This window comes from Manis javanica, chromosome 6 (genome assembly GCF_040802235.1).
Source record: "Manis javanica isolate MJ-LG chromosome 6, MJ_LKY, whole genome shotgun sequence".
In the NCBI taxonomy this organism is placed as follows: Eukaryota; Metazoa; Chordata; class Mammalia; order Pholidota; family Manidae; genus Manis; species Manis javanica.
In genome coordinates this window covers 139,842,842-139,865,791 of record NC_133161.1, presented here as the reverse complement: position 1 = coordinate 139,865,791, position 22,950 = coordinate 139,842,842, and the positions used below count along the sequence as shown (strand labels likewise).

General features: G+C 45.4%; 1 long non-coding RNA gene across 2 annotated transcripts; it reads right to left on the bottom strand.

Moving 5' to 3' along the window:
• Positions 1–5,457: 5,457 nt before the first annotated feature.
• LOC140850225 (uncharacterized) lies at positions 5,458–22,698 on the bottom strand. Of its 2 annotated transcripts, none has more exons than XR_012132919.1 (4): positions 22,608–22,698; positions 18,741–18,885; positions 13,073–13,182; positions 5,458–5,666 (listed from the first exon to the last, which is right to left on the bottom strand). It is a non-coding gene; the product is annotated as an uncharacterized lncRNA (long non-coding RNA). The 2 variants fall into 2 exon arrangements; XR_012132920.1 differs by having other exon boundaries at positions 5,458–5,646.
• Between the last annotated feature and the right edge of the window lie 252 nt (positions 22,699–22,950).

The following is a 22,950-nucleotide window of genomic DNA, read 5'->3' as shown; positions in this document are numbered from 1 at the left end:
GAAAATATTTGCAAAGCACATATCTGATAAAGGACTTGTATCTAAATTACACAATGAACACTTAAAACTCCCACAATGAGAAAACAAACAACCCAATTTTAAAAATGGACAAAAGATCTGGACACCACACTACAGAAGATATATAATGGAAAATATGCATATGAAAGATGTTTAATGTCATATGTCCCTGGGGAACTGCAAATTGAAACAACAATAATATATCACTACACACCCATTAAATAGCTAAAATCCAAAACACTGACAATGCCAAAAGCTAGCAAAGATGTGGAGCAACAGGAACTATGATTCACTGTTGGTGGGAATGCAAAATGATATAACCACTTACAAAACTAAATATAATTACTGTGCAATCCAGCAATGGTGTTTACATCCACACAACTGTATGTGAATGTTTCTAATTGCTTTATTCATAATTGCCAAAAACAGAAAGCAACCAAGAAGTCTTTCAATAGGTGAATGGAAAAAACAAACTGTGGTACCTCCACAGAATGAATAAAGGAAATGAACTATCAAGCCATGAAAAGACTCAGAGGAATGCATATTGCTAAGTGAGAGAAACCAGTCTGAAAGGCTACAGACTGTATGATTCCAACTATATGATGTTTTGGAAAAGGTAAAACTATGGAGACAGTAAAAACAGATCAGTGGTTGCCAGAGGTTGGGCAGGAAGTAGGGGAAGGACAGATGGGTGGAGCACAGGGGATTTTTAGGGCAGTGAAACTATTTTGTAAGATAGTGACATATGCACATGGGTACATGGCATGCATCTGTCAAAATCCATACAACTCTACAACTCAAAGAGCCAAAGCTAATGTAAACTATGGACTTTAGTCAATAATAATGTGTCAATACTACTTCATCAGTTGTAACAAAGGTACCACAGGAAAGCTAAATGTTAATAGGAGAAACTTGAAGGTATGTGGGTGGGTGGACTTTTTGGTGCTTTCTGCTCAGTTTTTCTGTACACCTAAAACTGCTCCAAGAAAAAGAAGTTTGCTAATCAGAAAAGTAGGTTTACATACATTTACTAATTTTTAAAGGAGTTGAAGTACTATGCATCATGTTTTAACACTGGCCTTACCTAATGATGGTTTTCATTTTTTTGTTTATTTTTGTTTTCTCACAGAGAGAAATAATTCTGTGATATTTGAGAAAATAAAAAAAAGTTATTTCAAAATGAAGTGTTGGAAGAAGTGATGCAATCATCTTTCCTCTGTCCCACTGCTGCTGCCCCTGTGGGACACTGTAATACTGAAGGTGTACTGTGACAATTTGTTCCCAAGTGGGGACATAATGCCTACCTTACAGGAAAGTACGAAGCATAAGATAATGATGAAGTGTAATTTGCATGGAACCTGGTACATACTAAACACTTAATAAAAGTTAGCTGCTGCTATATCCTCCCATCTGCATGCTGCTAAGGAAGATCTCCCACCCCCCAAACCATGACCCAGCCCAACACTGACTGCCTTGCCACTGCTGGCTTGGGGCCATCAGGACTAATCACGTCCTTCCCTTTTACTTGTTTATGTTACTCACCTCAAGAAACCCAGGACTCCTTAGACATGGCTTGGAATTTAATGCCCATGCGACTCTAAATTCTCTTCTCTGATTCCATTACCTACCAACTCCTGTGTCCTCTGGGGTTCATGATCAGTGATCAGAAAAACTCCATATGTCACTGACTATTATCTCTTCTCTGACCATCATCTATACTCCCTTGCTATTGCTCAATCTTGGCTCTCCCTAGCTTCCTCCATCAGCTTGGAAGCCCTTAGCTTGAACTTCCCCACACTCTGTCCCAAATAAAGCCAGTTCCCTTGGGGGAAGTCTTGGCACCCTGTGTTCTTGTGGCTTATCTCTCCCCTCTGGGCAAAGTCACTATGGCAGAGCTGGGGGCAGGGATAGTGGTCCATGTGTCTCACAGGGACCTGCCTATGTAGGGCTCTGGATGGGGGTAGTAAGCATTAGTCTTTTTGCCCTGCCTGTCACCATGTGGGACCTCTGCCCTGTGAGTGAGCTGAGGGAGCTTGAGGCCCCAGTACATGCAGATCTTGGAGCTAATGTGGGTTTGGTTCCAGACCTCCGCAATCAAGCGACTATCTCAATAAAGTGGATCGAATAAAGTTTTGGTTTCCCAGTGCTGTAAAAGTTAAGTTTATATTATATTGTAGTCTATTAAATGTGCAACGACATTATGTCTAAAAAAAATGTACATACCTTAATTAAAAACTACTTCATGCTAAAAAATGCTAACCATCATCTAAGCTTTCAGCAAATCATAATCTTTTTGCTGGCGGAGGGTCTTGTTGATATTCTGACCTCTTCCCATGAATCACAAGTATTCTTAATAACATCTAGAATGGTGACTGCTTTCCAGATGGTTTTAATTTACTTTGCCAGCTCCGTCAGAGCAGTCACTGTTGATGGCTCCGTAGCCTTACAAAATATATTTCTTACATAATAAGATTTGAAAGTTGAGATGACTCCTTGATCCATGGGCTGCAGAATGGATGTTGTATTAACAAGCATGAAAACACTAATGTCATTGTCCATCCCCAGTAGAGCTCTTGGTTGACCAGGTACATTTGTCAATGAGCAGTTTTGAAAGCAATGTTTTTTTCTGAGCAGTAGGTCTCAACATTGGCTTAAAATATTCAGAAAACCATGTTGTAAACAGATGTGCTATCTTCCAGGTCTTGTTGTTCTATTTAGAGAAGCAGAGAAGACTTAGCATAAATCTGAAGGGCACTAGGACTTCCACGATAGTAAATGAGCATTGGCCTCAACTTAAAGTCACCAACTGCATTAGCTCTTAACAAAAAAAGTCAGCCTGTTTGAAGCTTTAAAGCCAGGCATTGACTTCTCTCTAGCTATGAAAGTCCTAGAAGGACTTTCATCTTCTTCCAATAGAAGGCTGTTTTGTCTAGATGGAAATCTGTTGTTTAGCATAGCCACGTTCATTAAGGATCTCGGCTGGATCTTCTGAGTAACTTGCTGCAGCTTCTACTTCAGCACTTGCCACTTCACCTGGCATACCTACATTATGCAGGTGGCTCATCCCCTAAATCTCATGAATCAACCTCTGCTAGCTTCAAACTTTTTCTTCTGCAGCTTCCTCACCTCTGTCAGACATCACACAATGGAAGAGAGAGTCTTGCTCGGATTAGACTTTTGTTTAAGGGAATGTTACAGCTGGTTTGATCTTCTGTCCAGACCACTCAGACTTCCTTCATATCAACAATAAGGCTGTTTCATTTTCTCATCATATGTGTGCCCACTGGAATAGCACTTTGATCTTCCTTCAAGAACTTTCCCTTTGCATTCACAGCTTGACCAACTGTTTGCTGGACGAGCCTAGCTTTTGGCCTATCTCAGCTTTTGATATGCTTTCCTCAGTAAACTTAGTCTTTTCTAGCTTTTGACTTTAAAGTGAGAGACTTGGACACTTGAACACTGAGAGGCCATTGTAGGGTTACTAATTGGCCTAATTTCAATATTGTTGTGTCTCAGGGAATGAGGAGAGGGAAAGAAATGGGGGAACTGCTGGGTGGAGCAGTCAGAACACACACATTTACTAACTAGGTTCACTGTCATATATAGGTGAAGTTTGTGGTGCCCCAAAACAATCACAATAGTAACATCAGAGATCATTGATCACAAACCACCATAATAAATAGAAGAGTAATGGAAAAGTCTGAAATATTGCAAGAATTACAAAGTGTGACACAGAGACCCAAAGTGAGTAAATGCTGTTGGAAAAATGGTGCTGATAGACTTGCTCAACACAGGATTGCCACAAACGTTCAATTTGTTTAAAAAAAATGCAATATCTGTGAAGTGCAGTAACACTAAGCACAATACAATGAGGTGTGCCTGTATGCATGTCATGCCTGGGTACAGCCTCTGACCTTGGTGAAGAAAGACATCCCTCAACCTCCTGGCAGCACTTCCTGCTGAGGACACAAAGGTTTGCTTTTGGAACCCTGGGGGTTCAGGATCCTGCTACACGTGTCTCTTCCTTTGGCTGGTTCTAATTTGTAACCTTTCATCATAGTAGAACTATAATCACAAGTCCTGAGTTTTGTGAGTCATTCTAGCAAATTGTTGAACCTGAAGATGGTCATAGGAGTCTGCTAATTTGTAGCCAGCTGGTCTGAAGTGAGGGTGGTCTGAGGAATCCCTGAACTTGCAGCTGGTGCCTGAAGTCTTGGACTCACTTGGCAGTCTGGAGGACTGTGCCCTTAGCCTCGAGTTTAGCTCCTCATGGTAGCACTGGAGGAGGTTAGGCAGGAATATCTAATATCTCAGGTTGAGAGAAATAGTGGTGCCCTGCAGGCTATGCTGGTTTAGAACCACTGAGTTTCCACATCCTGAATTAGATCCTGGAGGGTATCTAGTATCTCTAGGTGAAATCATAACACCAAAGTATACAAGTTACCTTTGCAAACTGCTTTCACATTTGCTCTTCAAAGCAGATTACAGCAGTCTCCTTTTACAGGTGAAGAAACTCAAGTGAAGGGAAAGACACTGTCCAAAGTTACTAGACTCAAACACAAGTTCAAACACAGCTCTACTTCAACACAGAGCTCACTCTGCCAGGACTCCCAGACTACAGAGGTCAGTTACAACACACATACAGACGGGCTACCTTTTTGATCAGTTCTCTGTTAACCCCTTTCAGGAAACTGAAGGCAACTGGGTCCCTCCAGTCATATTACTCAGGATTCTCTTGCACCTGTGTGATTTTCCCCTTTTAGGGCAGTGAGCTTGGAGGATTATGTCTAGACACTCAGGGCTTCTCCAGTTAAAGAACCATATATTCCCTTAGACTTTATCATAGTCTCCCCAAACTGACCGTCTTTCCTGGGGAGGAGAGAACTTGTTACCCTCAGCAAGACCAAAACTGGGTATATAAGGAAGCATTTAGTTCAGAGACTCAAGAGAACCTGTTCCAGCACTGGTATCCAAATATTCCAGTACTAATATGTGTCAAGTTCTTGAGCACATTGAAAGATGATAAGCAAAGCCTACAAACCGAATGGAAAATGGCAAACAGATGAATAGCCATTTTCAAGAAAAGAAAATACAATTAGCTTTTAGATACATAAAATATGTCCAGTCTCACTCATAATATACAAAATACAAATTATAATTACAAGAAGATGTCATTTTTACCTGTCAGGACAGCAGAGAAAAAAATGTGGGTAATACATTGTGTTATGAGATATGGGGAAGTCTCATCAGACACTTGCATGGGTTGCTGGTGATACTCAAAACTGGCATAACTTCTGTGAAGGGAGACTTGGCAATGTTTCATAAATACATATTTGCTTTTGACAGAGCAAGTTCACTTTCAGGAGTTTATTCCAAAGATTTATCCACTGTGTTAGTGAGAAGAAGTCTGCTGCAGACTAAGAAACATTATCACGGTAGTTTACAACTCTTTCCATTAAGAGGTGAGTCTCTATCCCCCACTCCTTGAATCTGGAATGGCCCTGTGGTTTGCTTTGACCAACAAAATGTAGCAGAATTGATGCTGTTCCACAGTCAACCTCCAGAGGCTTGTAGCTTCCATTTTCAGGCTCTTGGAATTCTGCCCTTGGGCCAGTTGGTGGTCAGAGGCTGGAAAAACACCAGAGGGGCTGTTAACAAAGACAGGGAAGGGTGAACAGTTGCTGGAGGCTGGAAGTGCAGTGAGCTAATAGTTATTAGAGACTGCAGATAGGACAACTTGTGTCATGTGGTCATGGAATAATTGGCAAAATGGTGACTGTGGAAACTTGCAAGATAGAAAATGTACCTAATAAACTTAAAAATATGATAAAACGTAACTCCGGATAGAATTCTGGGAGTACCATTTGGCTTCTTCTTAACTGTACAATAACAGACAGGAGGAGAGAACCAAGCAATGCAAAGAACTGTCAAGCCTACCAGCAGAATCCAGAGGTTATTTAGAAGCCCAATGATTTGCCAGTTTGGAAAATTTAACACCCCCGTTTTCCCTGCTGGGAAAAATTTCTCAAAGTTAAAGGAATCTGAGGCCAAAGCTCATATCAAGGGTATGGCTGTGAGAACCCTTGTTAAGACCTCTGAATGCTTTAAGGCCATGATTAAAGGATTCTCTCAACTAGGACTTCTGAGAATCTTCAGGATATTTTCCTATAGCCGCCTCAAGGCATTGCCCAAAAGATTCTTGGTATATCTAACACATAATACCAGGAGGTCCTCTATTTTGGTGGCAATATTTTAATTGGATCACTTGCATTCTAGCAGGAAATAGGGGGCCGGGGGCCAGCTGTCTGGAGCGTGCCTAGACATCCATCTAGGAATGAGATGTGCTTATTCTTTGCCTCTCCTACCACTCAGAGAACAGTATTTCTAGGCTTTGTCAGATTTCGGAGGCAGCATATATCACATTTGGGAATACTACCGCAATCCAGGTATTGGGTGACTGTGAAGGCTGGAAGTTTTGAGGGCGCCCAGAGCAAGAATAGACTCTGCAGCAGGTTCTGGCTCCCTCGGGCCATCTAACTAGTAGATTCTGCAGTGCTAATAGTATGTGCTGGGGATGTATATGCCATGTAGAGTCTCCTGCAAGTTCTATTAGGAAAGCTGCAGTATAGACCTCTAAGACTCTGTGGCATAAGCCCTGCTTGTACCAGTTAATGTTCCCAGAAGCAGATCTTAACCAGTCGTGGATGGAGAGTTGATAAATATCCCACCTGCCTTGCTCCTCACATGGGATACTTCCGCGGTGTGTACTACACCTTCTCCCAGAGTTTCTTAATGGGATTAGATCTCCGGTACCCACAACTCACCTTCTGTTGGCCTCCTTCCTCTCTTAAAAATCTGGATTTTCCTACTTGTGATCCTCTTCCCCAAATAAACCCCTTGCTCTCTAAGCCTTTTCTCAGTGTCTACCCTGGAAGGACTCAGCCTGGCTGGCCTACTAACAATTAGAAGAAAGGGTCTTGCTCATCTTTGGCTCCTATTCACACAGAGCATTTTTCCAGAATAGAAAGTTCCTAAGATGCAGTGCCCTGATTTACTGACAGTTCACTGGGCTTCCTGCTGCACTGCAAGGACACACATGTGTCTCCATCACAGGCAAAGGCCTGCCAGGAACTTCCCAAGGCAGCAGAGGTCACAGAGTTTTGGGTCTGCTGGATACTAAGAATTTCCATTCACTGATGCTTTCCTGTAGGCCCTATATTAAGTATTTTCCAAGCAGTATATTATTTAAGCCTCACTTTACATATGAAGGCTAGCCTTGGCTCAGAGAAGTTAAGTTGCTTGTCCAAAATCATATCACAGTAAGTGATGGATCTGAACTTTGATCCCGGGACTGTCTGACCCCAGCTTGTGTTCTAAGCCTATACTACTTTCCTTATGTCCAGCAGCACAGTCCTACCATTTGCTAGAAAGTGTGTCCTTTTAAGGCAGATTAAGGCACTCTGCCCAGCTCCACTCTTTATCTCTCTTCCTGCTCTACGAAGGTGGGGAATACAGTAGAGAATTTAGGATTAGATGGTGATTTCAGAGAGGATGTGGGACTAGAAACAAGGGACAAGAATAGAAATGATGGGTGTCCAACTACAACAGGGGGTTATTAACAACACCCCACCACACCCTCAACATGCATCTCTCTACTAGAAGTTTAACTATGGCTCTTTTCAAGATATGGGGAAAGTTTTATTTTGGTGCTTTATGTGGGTAATGAAAATTCCTTGTTAAATGAGTAACTGAAAGAAGACAGAACCAACTGTGTATAAAGGCATATGCTAATATAAAGGTTATTAAAGTTGGCAGGGGGAAAAATAAACTCATGAAATCTCCTTAGGTTTATAAATTAATGTCAAAGACCAAATGTTGAGTTGAGTGAGACTAGCTATTTGCCTTGATCAACCATATCTCAATAAAAAGTGGTGGTGTTTTTTTAAGCCTAGTTCCCTGGCATGAGAATCAAGAGGATATAACATTCCGCAGTGGTATAATGTGAACACAGTTTCACTTATTGATGGTCATTAATGGCCTATAACCAGGGCACGACCTTCCAGGTAAACATTTAACTTTGGAGCATTAATAGAAGATGATTCACTAACTTTAAAAATTATTCTTCCCTTTTATGAATACCATCCCATTAGGTTTATAACTTTTAAGTCCATATACTCAGACAGATACGAATAAATTCACATACATTATCTGCACTGTGCTGGTTTACATAAGGCCTTCCTACTGCAAATGGAATTATTAGTTTTGCATCTCAAATTAGTTCCTGCTAACCCAGTAACTAAAACAAATTCCTTTGTGAAAAAAGTTTCCAAGCGTGACCTGGTAATTGTTTTAATGGATTTTCAATGAAGGGTGAAGTACCATGCTGTGTACCCTGGAGGCATTCCATAAATATGTTTTGACTGACTCTGTTAACAACCCATATAGAAAAAACCCCCACAAATATGTACTGTTTCAATTTTTTTTTCTCATAGTCTCTGTCTTTAGCGCAGATATCTTTAAACATTTAAGGTGAACAAACGGGCTGCAGCAGCAGCAGCAGAGAATTGCCCAGGGAAGCACTCTGGGCTTGGAAGTTTAGTCTGAGACTGTCCAAGTTTACCTGGGATCTGCCCATTCCCAAACGAGGGTGGAGGCTCAAAGCTGATGGAAACAGCCACCCCTGCAGGCTAAAAAGGTAATACACCACCTGTGTTAGAGAACCTCTATTGGCCTATACAATTTCCTGTTTTCTCTGTAAGGATCTGCTCTGGCCTTGACATTGTGGTGGACACCATAGTCTCCCTATCTGTGGTACCTACACCTGGGATGGGAAAGGTGTATAAACCAAATCTTCACTTGCCCTTCTCCCAAAACATTCATTGAGTTCTCCTGTAAGATTATATATGCATGTATTAATATATATACTATGTAATATATAACATGTATTAGATACACATACATGTGTAACTCTTGCTCTAGTTATTCTATAGCTTAAGTTTTGTTGAATGTTGAGTATCATCTGAAGGTCATGATCATTTGGGGTATAACAGAGATCATCCATGTGTCCATTAGACTGCACACTCAAATTTATAAGAAGGCCCTGGAGCGGATTCTAGAGTTAGAATAAAGCTTTCATTTTTAATTTGAGGAAAGTTCAGTATGAGCAACAAAACGAAGAACTCCTGGGTGATAGGAAACAGAGGGTGCCTGCCAGACAGGGGCTGGTAGAAAGAAGCCAGGCAATGTGCCTGTAAAATGGTTTAGGTCTGCCACGTGTCTGTGTGGCGCCAGAAACCTCTGGCTTAAAGTTACATTCTCTGCATTTTTCTTAGTTAAATAGTCCATTTTCTTACATGCAAGAGGGTGTACTTCCTTTCAGAAGGAAAAACCAGAACATTTTGGTGAGCGCTCTCTCACTGAATGTGAAGCTCAAGGTATCGCTCAAGTTCGTTGGCAGCAATTACAAAGGCATTTTCAAGCAACTGTTCCCTTTGCCTCAACTCTCAAGTCATCTCAGTAGAAAAACAGCCCTTTTGTCCTGGCTTTGATTTGAAAAAATTAATTTGGGCCGGACTTCATGAGTAAGATTAATTCTCATTAATGAGGCAAGGTCTGCCACCTGGTGGTTAGGAATAACATGCGGCTCTCTTTTCGCATCTGATCTCTATAACCCCCACCCTTTTCTTAAATTTCGTTTTTGCAAATCTGTCCTCAGCCTCCCACCTGGGGCGTGCTTTCTTGACACTTGCCAAAGGCTCTTAATGGTGCTACTGATAAGACACCTTGAGGAGAATTTTTCAGCAAATATCTGGAACTCGACCATCTTAAATCGCCTTTTAAGTATTTTAGAACAGCTGGGAGAAGCAAAGGTGAGAAGGAGGGGAGTGAGAGGTGTCAAAGTGCTCCTAAAGAGGAAAGAAAGCTTTCATTCATTCATTTGTATCCAATCATCCATTGAGTCACCAGGACCAAACTCCATGCTGATCAACTTGCAAACAGAAATGTGTAATATAACACCCCTGCACCTTTAGTGACAAAAAGAGGAATGGGTGTCGAAGTTAGGTTAGGAAAATAAAGTACCGTACATCTTGCTTCCATTTGAAAGCCGGAGAGAGCGTAGAATCGTTAGAGTCCATTAGGGGGAGTGCTAAGTCTCCAGAAAAGAAACACACACTAGGCTAATTCAGGAATATGCCCACAGTTCCCTGGGGATTTAGCAGCCCGTCTCTGCCTGGCAGAGAGTAGAGATACCCCAGTACCCTAGGGGAGCTTGAACTTCTAATAACTTTCTCCAGCACTGAATGTACTTCAGTCCTTTCCTCTTTCACCAGCCCTCACTCTTCTTTTCTAACCAGGTGGGGGCGAGGGGGGACTCAAAGTGGGGTGCCAGACCTCGGCAAGGTCATCACCTAGGAACCTTTTAGCAATGCAGATTCTAAAGCTTTAGCACAGACTGACTGAATCAAAAATTTGGGAGTATTTTAACAAGCCCTCCAGGTAAATTTTGAGGCATTCTAAATTCTGAGGACCGTTAGTCTGGAAGACCATGTGGGAATGGCCCGGAAAGACTGGTGGGAGTGGAAGGAAGAGAAGGGAAGGGAGCAATGGCTCCTATGAGACAATCTAGTTGGCCCAGCAAGTGTTAGAGGAAGCAGAGGAACACCTGCTAAAGGAGATGATAGGACCATTGCAGAGGCTTTTGCCAACTCAGTCTGGCACCATGCGTGGACACCAACCGCCCAATTCACCATAGGTGGGGTTATGACACCAAGATCTTCATACTGGAGATGTGGACTCAGCCTGAGATCGATGCTGCTCTAGAAGGGGAGCCCTACACGTCCGGGACTGTGCCCACCCCCATCCATGCTCAGCTCCAACTCTCTCCACTCCCTTCCAGATCCATGGAAGCCCATCTCACCTCCTGGCAGTGTGGTGGGTGGAAAGCCTCCTACAGCAAACCCCTGACTCCTGCCCATACACCCTAGTGCTTGGGATGCTGGGATTGAATATTAACACCACCAAGCCCCTGGGCACTCTGCACCCTGCTCTCTCCTCTGTTTGATGGAGAGAAAGCTGCTTACTGAAGGGAAATACTGTTTAAATGTACGGTATTGCCATACATATAATACCACGCATGGCAGGCATTATTCCTTAGTATATTTCCTGCCACCCTTTCTCACCCTCCCTCCATCGTCTGCCTGCACCTCTCAATCTGGCATTTCTAGTACAAAATGGGCACTTAATAGTGTGGAATGAACACTTCTGCTATCTTCCAGTTTTTTCCCTAGCTTCTGTTAAAAGCGCCAGCTGAGAGCCAGAAAAAAGACTTATCAGCCTCTTCTGAAGAAACCACTCATTTCAGGGGGAAAGTGGTAAGCTTAGTCAAGCACCTCCGTGTCCCTCCGTTCCTCCGCCCCACACGTAGGCAAACAAAGAGCGAAAGCGGCGGTGTGAAGCGGGCGGGCTGGGAAGGTCCGAAGTCCCAGGTCACCTTGGCCCGGAGTTCGTGTAACTCAGCTGCAGACTAGTGGATGGGGCCTGGGTGGGGGGAGAGGGGGCACAGCTCTCACCCCACCTCTCCGGGCAGGGTGACTGTCAGGCCGCATCTGCTCCAAATTTATAGCTGCTCCTCGGGCCGCCGCCGTCCTCTCCACGGCCTCTTTACCAAGTGCAGCCCCAGCTGAGACCCCTCCCGCGGGGAGGGAGAGGACACGCCCGCGCCGGCCCCGGGCTGGGGGCGGGGAGCAGGTGTGAGGCGGGGGTCGCAGCCGCGCGCGCGGTCACCCTCCGTCGCACCGCGGAGACCCGGCTTCACCCCAGGCTGCACACAATGCCAGGAGCTCATTACCCCGGCCGGCCGGGGAGCCGAGGATGAAAGAGGCGGGGGAGGGCGGGCCGGGCGACCGCGGCGCGCGGAGCTCCTGGGCCTCAGCCCGCGCCGGGGGCGGGCGGGGTCTGCACGAGGACGCGGGTCCGGTTCGAGGCCAAAGCGCACGCTCTCCAGGAGCCCCGCGCCCGCGCCAACCAGGGCTCCCCAGGCCGGGCTGGAGGAGGAGCCCAGGAACAATGAGAGACCTGCGGGCTGGGCAGGGCAGGGCGGGCGCCCTCGGCACCGCCCGCGGCTGGCTGACCACCTCTTGTCCGCCCCGCGCAGCGTGCGCCCCCTGAGGGGTGCCTTCTCCCCGCCCGCCGAGTGGGTTCTACCGGAGCCGCGAGCCTCGCAGACACGTGCCGGGGGAAGGGTCGCTCACGGCAGAGCGGCGCGGGGCTGGGGGTGCAGGGAGCAGGGGAGCAATAGGCAGGGACAGCCCTGAGCAGCTCTGCCCGTCTCCGCACGTGCGTGGGGACGAGAGGCCTTCCCTCGCTCCCCGGCCCTGCCCCAAATGCCCAGGCTCCCACAACCGACGACCCTCTTCTCCAGCCCGATCGGTTCCGGAAGAGGGTCTCGCCTTTCATTCCCCCCACCCCACGCCCCCACCCCACGCCCCCGCTAGGTCGGAGGCTGCCTTTGTCTGATTTTGGAATGCTGGGGCCAAGGCGGGAGGTCTGGCCAGATGTTGACGGTACCTTTAATACTGAGTTAAAAGAACTGGGTAGAGGGGCACAGGCAGGGAACTTAAGGAAGGGCGCTAGGTTGTAACAGCTCCTAACTCTCAGCTCCGTGCACCCTAATCCTGTAGTGTCCGTTTTCCGAGGGAATTCGCCAAGGTGTTTCGGGCTCCGATGCCCCCGCTGCCACACTATCACGTTCCCTGGTTGATGGGCACCTCTGGGGAAGGACCTGCAAGGGGACCAGGAAAAGGTTTGGGAAAGCGAGATCTAAAGGTCCCGCCACTAATGGTTGGATGTGTGGGCGATTTAAAGTTGACTGGAAGCTGGAGGTCACCAGATCCAGAGCCCACAATCTGGCAGCGGGAGGACCAAATCGAGGTGACAGACACCTTTGGACCCTAAAGTATCTTTTAAACATTCTATTATAGATAATAGAATACGGTGGATAATAAGCATATATAAAATGAGAATGACCGAATGAATCCCCAGCTTCAGCATTTACCCATTCAAACGCTGTCTTCCTTCATCTATTCCCCATCTCTCCCTTCATGAGTTTGAAGCAAGTCTCAGCAATCATATCTCTTCTGTAAACATTTCAATGTCCTATTAATCCTGAAACATAAAGACTCATTAAGTAACATAATAACAATAAACACAGCTATCACATCTAAAATACATCATCAAATATATAATCAATGTTCAAACTTCCCCAATGTCTCAATTATTTTTCTCCATTGCTACTGTTGTTCAAATTAGGGTCCAAATGAGTCTATACAGCACAATGTCTCTTTTAACCTAATGTTCCCTTCTTAATCTCTTGTCTTCCTTGTAATTTATTTGTTGAAGAAACTGGATCATTTGTTCTGGAAATTTTTCACAGTCTGGATTTTGTTGAATGTATCCCCATGGTGTCATTTAACATGTTCTTCTGCTCCTGTATTTCCTGTAAATTGGTTGTTAGATATAGAGCCTTGATCAATTAATGGCTGATTTTTTTTTTGCAAGAATACTTCATAGGCAATATTGTTTGTCTCGGGAGTGATGCCTGCTTGTCTGTTTTGTTGGTGTGGCTGTTGTTATGGTTATATTAGCATCCAGTAATGATCATTGCCCAGATCCATTATTTCATAACAGATTGCCAAATTGTGACATTTTAATTCTGATTCCATCTCTATTTACTAGCTGGAATACTCCTCTAAAGAAAACCTGTTATCCACTATTTGTTTATCCTGAACTACATTCTGAATAGGAAAGGTAGGATAAATGCTTGGTTCTTTTCCTTTATTCATTATTTCTCGAACTAATGAGTTGATAACTTAGCATTCTCTAAAGGTGAGCAGTTTTTTTTAAAGACAGAATTATGAACTCATGGATACAAATATATTTGATGTGTTTCACACCAAGTATGTTTCGACTGCATAGGTATTTTTAAAGTAGGAGATCCCATATTAAAAATACTGAGCTCTGGCTTCCCCTATAGGTGATCTGGCAAATCCTGAGCTAGAGCAGGCTGAAGTTGAAGGGCACCTCTATAGTGGATATTTAATCTTGCCCTGGTCTGCTCAGATCTTTTGTTATCTCCCTGGGCACTGCAGGGATGGTTTGTACACCAGATCTGATCCATGCTTCATCTTATGCAAGAGAAGACTGGTGAAGTGACATACCCATCTCAGACGAGAAGAGAAGCCTCCTGACCACCTCCCAAGAGGAGAGAACTAGCTGTATTCTGCTTTACCTTCACTCTGAGCAGAATCAAAGACTTTGGAACACCTCAAAATAACCTTTCTCCCAATTCCCAAAGCACGCTTTGCAGAGGAAACTTGGGAATATTCCAAACTGCTCTTGCCTCCCACACCCAGTCAGTCACCTAACCTGCTAATTAGTCTCCCTGCCTCGAGTCCTGTCCCCCTCCAATTCATCCTCCTCACTCAAAAAGAGGATTTCCAAAATATAAGTGTAATCATGTCACTCTCTGGCTTTCAAATCCATCAGTAACTCCTCATTGCCTTTAGGTTCTTTACATGGCATCCAGGGCCCCTCATGACCTGGGTCTTACCACATCTGCCTCCTTATCTCATGCTGTCTGCTTAGCAAGACCCCATCCTCCAGCCAGACTGAATTACCCACAGGGCTGTGCACACAGTTTTGTCTCTATTTTCTCCTCTGTATTTGCTATTTGCTTCAAGTACCTACTCCTTCACCAGCTATCTCCCACTTGGCAGTTTAAGTCACTTTGATTTTCTTAGGGAAGCCTTTTGGTGGCATGCCTTGGCTGCATTTCAATGTCCTGCTCTGCATTTCCACAGCACCATGTGCTTCCCTTAAAACAGTACCTTTTCATAGTGGATTTTTGTTTTTTCAAGTTAGGGTCGTTTTTTTCCCCCCACTTGTCTCCCTCCGGGATGATGTGGGAGTTCCTTGAGGCTTGACAGGTGCTGGGTCTGTGTCTCTAACACCTAGAACCGCAGCGCACAGGTTTGTGGACCTTTTGTGACAGAAGGAAGTTTGCCCTTCCTTTGTAAGGAGGGGACTTGATGCAAATGACAACTCGGTAGTATAGTTATCCGACGGATGTCAAGTAGACGTTAACGCTGCCTGGGGCTGATGTAGCATCCAGGGAACTCAGCCCGGTGTCTGCTGCCCTGGCTGGGTCACGCTCTGGGCGCTGCTGCCTCGGCCTGCCCATCAGAGGACTGGTGCAGTGTGAGTGTGTGTGTGTGTGTGTGTGTGTGTTAGTGAGTGTGTGAGTGTGTGTGTGTGCGCGCGCGCGCGCGTGCTCGTGCACTGCTCCTCCCGCTGGGAGGATAATTAAAGCGCCAAACGGCGGAGCCGGCGGGCAGTGTTCCCGGGGGCGCATTTCATCGCGGCTGATTAATGAGGCCGGGGAGTTAATGAGGAGAAAGCGAAACGGAGGGAGCTGAGCAGCGGAAGCGGCCCCGGAGGCCTTGGAGGGGGCCCTCCGAAGGCATCTCCCGCCCTCTCTTTTCAGCAGAGGCTTAGCGCAGGCCACATGGTGCCCAGGCTCCACTCACCGCCTCTGGCTTGGGGAAAGGAGGGGTCGCCGCCCGCTCACCCTGGCCGCAGCGAGAGCTCTGTTCCTTTTCCTCCGCGTGTGCCCAGCCGGGCTAAGCAGAAAAAGAACCTGCCCTTGCCACCTAAAACACAACAAAGGACTCTGGAGACCGCCCTCATCTTTCGCCTTGAGGAACGTTGGGCTGGAGTCCCAGACCACCTGCAGATTTCATTCCCAGCCCGAATTAAGAACCAGCTGTCTCCTTACCAACCGAGTAACCTTACACAATTTGCTAAGTTTTTGGCGCCTCAATTTTTGCATCTGTAAAATGGGATTATACTTACCCATCTCAAAATGTTTAAAACTAACGTTGATGGGGAGTTGAGTATGTACCAGAAACTGCTCTAAGCATCTCTCATGTATGATCTCATTTACTGTTCCCAACACCTCCAGGAGGTGGGCTCTATTATTTTCATCTTTATCCCTAGTTAAGGACATTGAGGCAGGGAACCTGACATAACTTGCCTGGGGTCACCCAGCTGCTAAGCAGTGCAGCTGGGAAGAGAATCTACAGGGTGATTCCGGAACCTGCGTTCTCAAGCATCAAGTGATGGTGCTAGTTCACAAGGTGGTTGTGAGGATTTAATCATATAAATGCCAAAAGAACTTTATAAGCTGTAAAGTGCAAAGCAAATGTGAGAAGAAGCCAGTATTAATTATATGCATCATCCTCATTTCCAATTTTGATCTCAGGGTACAGACAAGGCAGTGAGGAATGGAGCCCCTGAACAGAGGAGGAGAACAAGCGGTGTGATGGCCTCTCCAATATCCTGTGGCCTTGCATCCTAACCATAGTGGTAAAGCAGAGCAGAAAATGACCTCTGCCCAAGCCCTCCCCCCCATAGCTACCACACAGTCCACACAATTCTATGGCTAGACATACCAAATGGCCTCATGCATAGGAGTCAGGGGTTGTAGTCTCAATTTTAAAGGATAAAGCATGGTGCAAAGGGATGGGGCTAAATGTGCGTTCCAGAGAAACATATTCCAGTTTGAATCTACAGTTGAACAGCTGTGTGAACCTGGTGAGTTGCTTGATGACTCTAAGCCTCATCTGCCAGTTGGGAATGGTAATTGCCATACCTATTCACAGGACTACTATAGAAGGAAGTTTTGCATGTGAAAAGCCACTGTAATTTTTCATTGTGCCCAGGGCATGCCATGAGTTTCTAGCAATGGGCAACAGGGCAGGATGCCCGAGCTCCTCAGTGAAGATTGCCATCCCCACCCCTGCCCCAATCTGACTTTAGGATCTACAACTCCATATTGATCTCCAGTCCATGGTGATTTGAAACCAAAAGCCAATCAGTTCCAACAAAGTCTTGATGGGTTTGAAATGAGCCAATTTCCTCTGGATGAGGTTATTATGCTGAATCAGGGAAATTGAAGCTACCCGAGCCAGCTAAATACAAATCAGTCTACCCCTCTTGTCAGACACCCCCACCTTGCCCACCAACTGCACTCTGAGCCTCCAGCCCTCATGCATGCTTCTCCACACCACTCCTTTCACTGTGGGAACTGGCCTGCACAGGCAAAAGAGAGAGCATCAGTAATTTTCTCCAAAGGAGCTTCATCTAAAGAAACCAATATTTAACATCCCCATTTACATTGAAAGCGTGATTCTGATTATGAGATGGTAATGAGGGGATTAGCCAGAGGAGAGGGCCCCCTGCCTGCCGCCCCCTCCCATTCTCCCCTCCATCACCCTGCACCATGGGCTGATTCCTGGAGGAGGATGCATGGGGGAGGGTGCAGGGCACTCCCACTAGGAGAGCATCAGAGATGCCAGAGCAGGACAGGGGTCCTCCAAGACCCCATCTGAGAGCCCCTTATTCATGTCTGGAATCAGTTAGCCCCAGAAGGGGTGATAGGTGAGATGTGAGATGCCCTGACTCGGAGGGCCCCTCCATTCCTTCCCCCTAGACTCACCTGAGGCCCTCCACTCTCTCCTTCTGTCCAGTATTTCACAGAGGTGAGTGTGTTGCCGTGTTCTGCCTTGAGGCAGAGGACCAAAGTGAAAATGTCTCTTGGCTGAACTTTTGCTTGGCTCTGGACTTCTCTGGCTTGACCTCAAACCCAGCCTCCTCCCTAAATTCTCTCCCTCTCTGGAATGGCATCCTTGCTCTCTTTGCCCCGGACTCTTCCTCTTAACCAGGCAGCAGTGGATCTCTGACTCTTCCTTGGGGATGAGGGGTGTGGGATGGAGAGTACCCAGAGGAGTTGCCCATCCTGAGGCCCCGTTTGTTGATGGACAATTGTGCTCAGACCGGGAGAATTCAGTGTGTGATTGTGGTCACGCCCTCCCTTTTGTGCCCCTTTCAGAGCCAATCTCCCAGGCCCAGATGGGTTAATCCATAATGCAGACGAGCAAGTAATTGGCTGTCAGCGCGGACCCCTGCACCCCCTCCCCTATTAGTGCCACTGCCCTAATGAAGCCCAGCTTGGAGAGCCCCCTTCTCAATGAGGCGCCAGCCCCAACCCAGCCAGGCACACATGTGTCTCCGCTGCTCTGCCTGAAGCCTGGCTCCCTTCAGGGACCCCCCAGCCCAGCCTCCCCGGGGTGACCCAGCTGCCAGGGCTGCGGCGGCCCGGGGGGAGGCTGTGATGGATGGGAGGGAGTTAGTTAATAGAGCCCAAAACACATGGGTCCTGTCCCCACACAGACCCTCCCCCTCAAACACACACACACACACACACACACACACACACACACACACACTCACTTCTTCAGCTTCCTCTGACAGCAGCCCTGGCCTTTTGAAATAACCCCATGGAATATTCCCCGCTCCCATCTCCAACCTAAGCTGTGCCAAAATAAGACCTAAATGGGGGCTCTGAAGCTGCTTGTTTGGACACTGGCCCATCACTGCTGCCCACCCGCCCACCAACCTCTGCCAATCTCAGTCCCCTTGGGGGTTTTGGGCAGAGATGGCTCAAGCAGTATTAAAAGATGAGCTTGGCCCTCAGCCTCCCATGTCCCAGCTAAATATTGCAGTATAACCGAGAGATTCTCTTTTCCTTCACTCTTGGGCTCCATCTATTTCTTGATCCCACTTCTCAACCAATCCTTTCGTTAGAGGCAGAACTAGAACCAAACCTCGAAGACGAAGCAGGTATCTGCAGACCGGAGCCTTTCTCTTTCTCGGAGCTGCCTTATCTTGTACTAGACTTTCCCATCAGGTTTTGAGCTCCCTGTTTGTGGAGGGATTTGAGCCAAGCCTGGATGAGACGTTTAAAATGTCCTAGAAGAGAGGTTTGGAGAGGATATTGTAAAGGGACCTACCATTCTCTGATTGCCTGCCCATACTTCCTATGCCCATATCTCTGTTTCCTCCTTCCACCCAGTGCAAAGAGCTGTGGCCTTGCTGACCCTTTCTCCAAAGCAGTGGGGCAAAGGAGAGACTGGCCACTGCCCAGGCTCAGGTTGCTCCTGGGTGCCCATTGAGGCAGGAGCTCTCTGTCCTGAGGAGAATCCGAGACCCAGAATCTCTCTGCCCTCCTTCCTCTACTTAACCCTTAACCCTAAAAATGATAATTTTAGACACTAACAAAATATTTTTAAATTTCCAAAGATGGAAACATTATATATATTCCCTCATACCTAATCTATCAATGTTTATATTCTGGTTTGGTTTTCTTTCCTTTTCTTTCATATGCATATAGAACTCATTTACACCTCAAATATTTACTGAATGTCTTCTATGTGCCAGGCACAGTGCTTACACATTTTTTTAACCCGGATTCTAACTCCAGATCTGGTCCTTTTTTTCTCCCTCTCCTCTGCTAAGATGATTGCTTCAGAATAGATAAACCTTCCCATCATGGAATATTTGGAAATTCTCACATTTAGAGATAGAAGCCTCAGGGCCTATCAAGGTTGGAATCTACAAGGGGCTCCAACGTCACAGTGGGCAGTCTCTATGATTAGACCATGGGGGAAAAATAAGGCCCCATGCTGGTAAGTGCAGGCCTCAGAGGGTGGAGGCAAGTGACCTGACCATTTCTGATTAGATAGGGAACAACACTGAGTGTTGAAATATAATTCTGAGGTTGCTTCTAGGAAATGTTGAATATTTATGAGCTATGCAATCAGGACCTAGGAGGTAGGGCTTTAAAAATAAACAGGCAGCAGGTTGGGGGCAGGGAAGATGGAAGGGGAGAGAGCCATGGAAGAGAAGAGAGGGGAAAAAAAGAGGGGCACATGAAAGAAAAGAAGGAAGGGAAGAATAAGTTCCCCTTACGTGCCAGAATAGTGACTTCTTTGCGTGCTCCTAAAATCTAGTTGAATCTGTACTCACTGTTTAGATGGGGAATGAGGTCAGGCTCATTTCCAGGTCAGACTGTGCTTCTCTGCAGAGCCCAAGGAGATCTTGGGATTATTGTTATGCCCAGGAATTGATCCCCACGATATATCAGTGAAACAGACCACCTTATGGTGTTGAAAACCAAAGGTCAATATAAAGCAGTAGAAAGAGGGTCTCCAGGGCAGAGGGGTCCTTGCAAATACTTGGAAGATAGATCCAGTATTCAACGTGAATACAAATAAATTTATCAACACACACATAAGATACCAAAAAAAAAAAAGAAAGAAAAAAAACCCCACAAAGAATAAAGACTCAGTGATGTAAGGTGGAAATTTTTCAAATATATATTTAATGCAAAAGCATTTCTTCCTGAATGTAATCATTAAAGGTAAGGGAATATTCTCCTTTAATTGGAAAAATAGGACATCCTCTGCTGGATGCAGGAGATTTGAAGATCTTAATTGGGCTCTTCCTTTGTGAATATGAAGCTCATGCACAGAAAGAGAGAGAGGGAATTGAGAAAGAGAAATTGAGACAGAGAGTGATAAAGAACAGAGTCCCTTTCTGAAACTACAAAGGTGCCAGGAATTGCAGAAAAGAGCAAATACAATGAGTAGCAGGCTTAATGCTGTTAGGTACCAGGGACTAAGGAATTTAGGAACTAACACCAGAAAGGTAGGAAAAGATCTGGAAGTCTTAATGGATTATACTCCACAATGTGATTATAGAAGTCATTCTGTTTCTAGCATTATACATAGAGGAATACTGTATGAGTGGAGGTAACAGGGGTGCTATCTTCTCTTATCCTCAGAGACAAATACACAAAGCATACACGTGGAGGGTCAACCTGAGTTTAAATCCTGGATCCTCCATTTACTGGCCAAGTAACTTTAAACAAGTTACTTGACCACTCTGTGCCTACGTATCCTCACCTGTAAAATGAAGGTAATAACAGTACCTATTTGCAGAGAAAATTAAATGAGGAAAGCACTTTGTGCAGCCTAGACAATAGTAAGTTCACAATAAATGTTATTATAATGTCATATCTTCATTAACATTAAATGAGCACTGACAATATGCTACACATCATGTTAGGCGGGCAGATGAAGAAGATATCATTTCTGCTGTCTCAGAGGAACTTGGAGCTTATGGAGAAGATAGACATGAAAGCAAATAATTAAAACATCATATGCTAAGTTATATAGTCAGAGAATATCCCAGGTGGTTTGGAAGGACCCTACAGTCTGGGAGAGTCCGAAAAGGCTTCACTAATCAAATGACTGAAGCTGGATGGCCAGGATGAAAGGAAGAATGGAGGGAAGAGGACATTTCAGGAAGAGGGAATGGGGAATGGCACGAGCAAAGGCATGGAAGTGGAGAGAGCACCACACATTAGGGAAAAAAGGTAGCTTCGAGGTGGGACATACACAACCAGAGAGGATGAGGTGGGGGTGAGTTAATAGAGAAGATCTCGGAAAGGCAGACAACATCAGATTATTATTGACACTTGTGTGCCTCTTGTGTGGGGGTCTATCCTGTAGGAAGTCAGAAGTCATTATAAATATTAAATAGGTGAGTGACATGATCAGATTTGAACATTAGAGACAAGCATGTAGTTCAGTGTCTGGTACTTGGTAGATGCTTACTAAATGGGGTTGAACATGGCCAACTCCGCGAAGCAGCAGTGTAGAGGGTGGATTCCCAATGGGAAACTGAATTCAGGGAGCTAGTTTGTAATAGAGTGAAAGACGGTGAGAATCTAAGCTGAGTCAGTGGCAATGGAGACAGGCAGGCGGTGCGGAACTGAGGAACACCTCTCAGAGACTGGCTTGTGTGGCATGCCTAGTTTGGGATTTAGGGCTCAAGGGGGATATGGACAAGTTAGAAAGCCTCCAATGGAAAGGTCTTGTTCACAGTTCTCACACAACAATAATAATATTGGAATAAACAACCAGGAAGTGTTCATGATCTACATGACATTTAAAAATTTATTAGAGGACACAAAAATGAGGCAGCTGTCATCTTCCATAAACCTGTAACTCCTTGCTCCTCGTTGCTGAATCTGAACCATTCTCCTTCCTCCTCCTTAAAAACGCCCCATCTTTGAGTCTAGTGTCAAAAGACTACCACCCACCATCTCAGTACCACCCATTACCTACTTCTGGGTCATTCCATCTCATTCCTTACAGATTTTAGCTCCCAGCTCAATATCTCTCACCAACATTTCTCCCTCTAATTCTTGATCATTTTCATAACCACTTAGATGATCCATCCAATATCTTTGCTGCTTAGTTTCTTGACCTCTCCTACCACAGTCTTGTCTGCTTTACTTTAGCCATTAATTCCTGAGGTCATACACTAACAGACCTTGTCACAACCAATAACTGAACTAGTCATTGATCTTAATTTCAAGCATTCTCATTTTCAGTCACCATTTCCTATTTCTTCCCATTCACTTCTTTTGACATTCCAGTTCCAAGAAACCTTAGACTGCCACCAGGACAATCCATTGACCTCAGTTGTTTCCATTGATCTCAGCTCCTTTTTACTGACACTCCTTCAGTTTATCAACTCATGGCCCCACTTCCCTTCTTACTCAGTTTCAATTCCCATGGTCAGTCATCAGAATCAGTTTCTTGTATATATTCTCAGTTTCCTACCTGACCCTCTGAGCCTGTTTGTCTCCACAAAGTTGGGCAAATCCAGCTCTCCACCTCTTCTGCCCCTGCACTCATACAGCTGAATATCCCTGGAGAAAAATACAAAACCATGCACAGTGGTCTCACTTTAACTCATGATCACTGAAGTAGAGCAAGCCTCTAATGCTGCCTAGCAATTATATTGCATTTTCATCATTGTCAATCCTCCTGCTCTCCTACATGACTATGTTACACATCCTCCTCTCTCCTTAAACTGCCAACACCTCCTCCCCAGTCCTCACTCTTAGCTGATAACTTTCCTTCCTATTTCATGAGGAATAGAGAAGCTATCAGAAGAGAACCC